The following is a 6,000-nucleotide window of genomic DNA, read 5'->3' as shown; positions in this document are numbered from 1 at the left end:
TCATGCTTTGGGGGTGTTTTTCTGCACATGGGACAGGGCGACTGCACTGTATTAAGGAGAGGATGACCGGGGCCATGTATTGCGAGATTTTGGGGAACAACCTCCTTCCCTCAGTTAGAGCATTGAAGATGGGTCGAGGTCGGGTCTTCCAACCTGACAATGACCCGAAGCACACAGCCAGGATAACCAAGGAGTGGCTCTGTAAGAAGCATATCAAGGTTCTGGCGTGGCCTAGCCAGTCTCCAGACCTAAACCCAATAGAGAATCTTTGGAGGGAGCTCAAACTCCGTGTTTCTCAGCGACAGCCCGGAAACCTGACTGATCTAGAGAAGATCTGTGTGGAGGAGTGGGCCAAAATCCCTCCTGCAGTGTGTGCAAACCTGGTGAAAAACTACAGGAAACGTTTGACCTCTGTAATTGCAAACAAAGGCTACTGTACCAAATATTAACATTGATTTTCTCAGGTGTTCAAATACTTATTTGCAGCTGTATCATACAAATAAATAGTTAAAAAATCATACATTGTGATTTCTGGATTTATTTTTTTTGGATTATGTCTCTCACAGTGGACATGCACCTACGATGACAATTTCAGACCCCTCCATGATTTCTAAGTGGGAGAACTAGCAAAATAGCAGGGTGTTCAAATACTTATTTTCCTCACTGTAATGCTTAGGTTTTATTTAACTACAATGGGTGTATTTTATTCCAAACATTTTTATTTGAAATTTAATTAAATATTTTCCTCAAAAACACAATCATATTTAATATATTTTACCTAATACATTAATTCAAATTTACATGTAGCTTGATGGAGCTGATACTCAACAACTACAGATAAGTGGCAGGATTTTCTCCTGACCACAGTCTTACAGGCACAGCATTCTAAAAGCTCTACACATCAAAATCCCATCAAATCCTTATGGGTTTTTGAGGTTAGACATAGGTCTTGGTCAGGTTAGGGATTGTTAGAGCTGATGAAGAACTGACCGGGTACATTAGGGGAATACATCCAGGCACAAATAATGATAAATTAACTTTGAGCCCTCAGTAGCCACACCCTTCCTTGCTTTGATGACATGACAATATACAACAGCTGGGATAAAATGCACATATTTTAAATATCCTGCAGTCTGTAACAGCTGATTTACAGGCATCTGCTTCTCTGACATCTTTAAGGAAGAATTGTGATGACATAGTAGTTTGGGTTTAATGTCTACTTGATCATTTATGGTGTATTTAGGCTTGACCTATTTGCTTTCTCTACTCTGTAATTACATTCATACAGTGGCAGTTTGTTACTAGACTGGTAGTATTACAAAATGAAGCATCTCAAGAGTAGCTACCTGCAGACAAAAAACCTCAAGAGGCATCTCCTCAGTTGACAGGAAATCACATGATTTGGCACTAAAATGTAGAAACCTTCACCATGAAAAATGTTTGCTGTGTGCGTGTCGTATCAAAAATTTATGTTTTGCCATGAAACAGGAAGTTGTAACTTCATTGTACATGCTCAAATACACTCACCTAAAGGATTATTAGGAACACCATACTAATACTGTGTTTGACCCCCTTTCGCCTTCAGAACTGCCTTAATTCTACGTGGCATTGATTCAACAAGGTGCTGAAAGCATTCTTTAGAAATGTTGGCCCATATTGATAGGATAGCATCTTGCAGTTGATGGAGATTTGTGGGATGCACATCCAGGGCACGAAGCTCCCGTTCCACCACATCCCAAAGATGCTCTATTGGGTTGAGATCTGGTGACTGTGGGGGCCATTTTAGTACAGTCAACTCATTGTCATGTTCAAGAAACCAATTTCTCATTCTCGTTCTCATTCTGTTTGCACCAAATTCTGACTCTACCATCTGAATGTCTCAACAGAAATCGAGACTCATCAAACCAGGCAACATTTTTCCAGTCTTCAGCTGTCCAATTTTGGTGAGCTCTTGCAAATTGTAGCCTCTTTTTCCTATTTGTAGTGGAGATGAGTGGTACCCGGTGGGGTCTTCTGCTGTTGTAGCCCATCCGCCTCAAGGTTGTGCGTGTTGTGGCTTCAGAAATGCTTTGCTGCATACCTCAGTTGTAACGAGCGGTTATTTCAGTCAAAGTTGCTCTTCTATCAGCTTGAATCAGTCGGCCCATTCTCCTCTGACCTCTAGCATCAACGAGGCATTTTCGCCCACAGGACTGCCGCATACTGGATGTTTTTCCCTTTTTACACCATTCTTTGTAAACCCTAGAAATGGTTGTGCGTGAAAATCCCAGTAACTGAGCAGATTGTGAAATACTCAGACCGGCCCGTCTGGCACCAACAACCATGCCACGCTCAAAATTGCTTAAATCACCTTTCTTTCCCATTCTGACATTCAGTTTGGAGTTCAGGAGATTGTCTTGACCAGGACCACACCCCTAAATGCATTGAAGCAACTGCCATGTGATTGGTTGATTAGATAATTGCATTAATGAGAAATTGAACAGGTGTTCCTAATAATCCTTTAAGTGAGTGTATGTACCATGCTTTATGTATTTGATAATAGTCCCGTCCTGAACACATCTACATGCCACATTTGAGGTTGATCGTGTAAAAGCTGTAGGACGAGTTTGTTAAAGTACGGAGGGTTGAAATGGGTTGAAATTTCATAAATAAATTAAAATGGCTGACTTCCTGTTGGGTTTAGTGTATGGCTCCAAGAGGGTTAATTTTAAGTCTAGAAATGGTACATCAGCCCCCCACATTTCGTACAGCTACGTAAAGCATACGGCGGGGACTGCTTCTTTGAAATTTTGTAGGGGGTGTTATGGAGCCATTTTTCCACAACCACTCTGCGCAACCATATTAGAAAACAGAGAACACCCCTTCTGACATGCGTGGCAAGTTTTCTGAGGTTTTAAGCATTCCTAGCCATGTAAAAGCTAAAAAATCTCACTGAGACCATTTGTGTCTCTAAGGTGCTATGTGACATAAAACTGAAAAATAAAGGTATTGGAGGTAAAGTTTGAAACATGCCCTTTCCTGGTGCCAGAAGGTAGTAAAAGTACGGAGCCTGTAAAGAGGGAAAACGCTTGTAAATAAATCAAGGCCGACTTCCTGTTGGGTTTAGGGTATGGCTCCAAGAGACTTATTTTTAAGTCTGGAGAAGGTACATTGGTTAGTCAAGATTCGTACAGCTGTGTACAATGTACGGCAGGGGCTGCTTTTTTGAAATTTCATAGGGGACGCTATTGAGCCAATTTTCCACAACCACGCCCCCAAACCACATCAGCAATACAAAACAACAGTTTTGACGAGCGTGCAGTCCCGTTAGGATTTGACTATCCCTGGCCATGTGACTGCTAAAAAGGCTTTAGGGGGCACTATGCCAACCCTCAACTAGCCAACATGCAACCCTCAGTCTTAAACATGACATCAAATCGAAAAATTATCAGTTTGAGTCTGGCTGCAAAGCTTTGAGCATCCTAAAGGCCTCAAATATCTGTTTAAATAATTGAAAATGACGCAGGAAGCGCCATATGGCTGACTTCCTGTTGAGCAAAATCTCATCAAAAAAAGCAGAAATGTAATAAGAACAATAATCCCACCATCATGAAGATCAAAGAAACATTTTCCAAAACCTATTGTTTGTTTAGGGGCGCTATTGAGCCTCCTGGCCACGCCCGACCCCAATCACTACAGAACATTGGATTTCCCACCAGACCTGAGGTGTGGTTTTTCATGGGGATTGGAGTATCCTAAGGCCTTCAAAAATTAGTTCCCCGGGGAGAAAAGAAGAAAAAAAAACATCTAAGCAAAAACAATAGGTTCCTGTCTTATACCATATGAATTGGCAGTATCCCCAAAACACGTAGACATAAGGTTTATGAATGTGCAATGTAGTGGCACGTAGTTATGGGGCAAAATGTCCTTTGTTTGAATATCCCATTTAAATGAATGGGATTTATCCAGGGTTTTGAGCTTCGATTAGAGCATTACCTATAAGCCGAATTGCACCAAATCTTTCAGGTGTCATCAGGGGCCCATGGGGAAGAAATGGCCCAAATTTGGTATCAATTGGACTTGTGGTTATGGAGATATAAAATGCATATAAATCAATGGGATTTTTTTTCAAGTCTTTAATCTGCAATAACAGCGCCATCTATGGACATATTTGGGTGAACTTTGGTGTCTGTAGTGAGGGGACCATGCTGAACAATTCGACTCAAGTTTTATGTCAACGTGACGTGGTTATAGATAATTTTTGGGGGTTAAATAGCACCACCTAGGGGCTGGTTGCACCAAATTTTGCATAGGCCCTCAGGTCCCACATTATTGGACCAAATTTGGTGTCGATCGGACATTCCAAACCTAAGATATGACCTCACTTCCTGTTAATAACAGGTAACATTTGTTAGCCTAAAATTGCGACAATTTTAGTCGGATCAAAATTTCCTCTACAAAGTTTTATCAGCTTGGTCCAGAGATGGTCCGTGCCAAATTCAGTGTCAATCGGACCTGCGGCTTAAATAGGTTTTTCAGTTTTTGCGATGTAGCCAAAAAAAAAGTGTAGGCGGAAATGGGCGTGGCCTATACCACGAGATTCAGCTTGATCCCCCGAACGCGTGGATATAAGGTTTTTGATACGCACCTTCGTGAGCGGGAGTTCCAAGCCAAAACGCGTTGACCTTGCTTATAGCGCCTGAGGTACTTGCAGGGGTTTGCACCTACCCTATGAGTTTCGCGTCCCTAGCAGTCACTGTCTAGGCTGCAGTATTGGAATTAGCGGCGGAAGAAAAAAATAAAGATCCTAACGATTACACTACGGTTCCCAGCTCGGCTGGTACTGGGAACAGCGATGCCTTACCTTCACGGGTTCCCAGCCCACTCGGACTTGGACCCCTAATAACTAAAACAGACAAACATAGAAGGGTTCTACTGCTTCGTGGTTTGAACCCTAATAATAATCCCTTCAGTTTCAATAGGGATCTCGCACGGTTCGTGCTCGGGCCCTAAAAATAATTCCTTCAATTTCAATAGCACGGTTTGTGCTCGGGCCCTAATAATACATACTAGTTTCAAATAGTAAAACTTGTTCTACATGTAAATTGATGTAGAAATATTTTGCTAATGTTATTAGGTAGCTGGTTACAATAAACAATCTCTGAAGGTCATCTTCTCTACCCAAAAGTTATTCAGGAAAATGTTAAAAATGCCCAGAAATGTGAAAACATTTGGAAATATAGCCTCCAGCTTTTCTTCATTTTTGAGGATTACCAACTGATAGCTAGAAGGATACACAGTTAACGAGTAAGGTATATTATCACTTTAATAATATGGCCCTCCTTTTATTTAACACCAAGTGCACTGCAGAGGGTTGCAGAGGGAGTGACAGACAACTCTTCCGGGCATCCAGAATTTATAGAACCCTAGTTACATTCGTAACTCTTGTTCCATTTCATTCTTCCTGACTGCCAGACGGTGGTATTTTAGTCACTGGATGACTTATACCAACAAGGTCACGAGGAATGCTTACTGTGCTAAGGAGTGGAAGTAGTTGATAGAATGGCTGCTGCCACCGCGTGGGGAGCAGCCACATTTACCCGGTAATAGCAAGCTAAGGTACATGAAGACGCAGTACAGGTGTCATGCACAGAGACCCATCTCAGGATCGCCTAGGATGTGGACACACTCGAAGTAGAGTGACACTTTACCTTAGTGGGTGCAGGAAGGCCTTGCAACCTATAAGCGTGCAGAATCACATCTACAATCCAAATGGAAAGTCTCTGCTTTGATAGAGCTTCACCCTTCCTACAACCCCCATAGCAAACAAAAAGGTCAGATTTGCCTCCACATAGGCCTTCAGGGCCCGAACTGGACACAGTAGCTGTGACAGTTCTTCCGCCCCTTCAGATGAGCCTGGTGGACTAAATGTAGCCAACTCGATGGCTTGGTTTACATGCGAGGGAGGCCCCCCTGCTTTGGCAGGAAGTATGGATTTGGTAGGAGAGTAACTCCTGACCC

Source organism: Micropterus dolomieu, linkage group LG13 (genome assembly GCF_021292245.1).
Source record: "Micropterus dolomieu isolate WLL.071019.BEF.003 ecotype Adirondacks linkage group LG13, ASM2129224v1, whole genome shotgun sequence".
NCBI lineage: Eukaryota > Metazoa > Chordata > Actinopteri > Centrarchiformes > Centrarchidae > Micropterus > Micropterus dolomieu.
The sequence above is the reverse complement of the archived record's forward strand: the minus strand, read 5'-3'. Positions refer to the sequence as shown.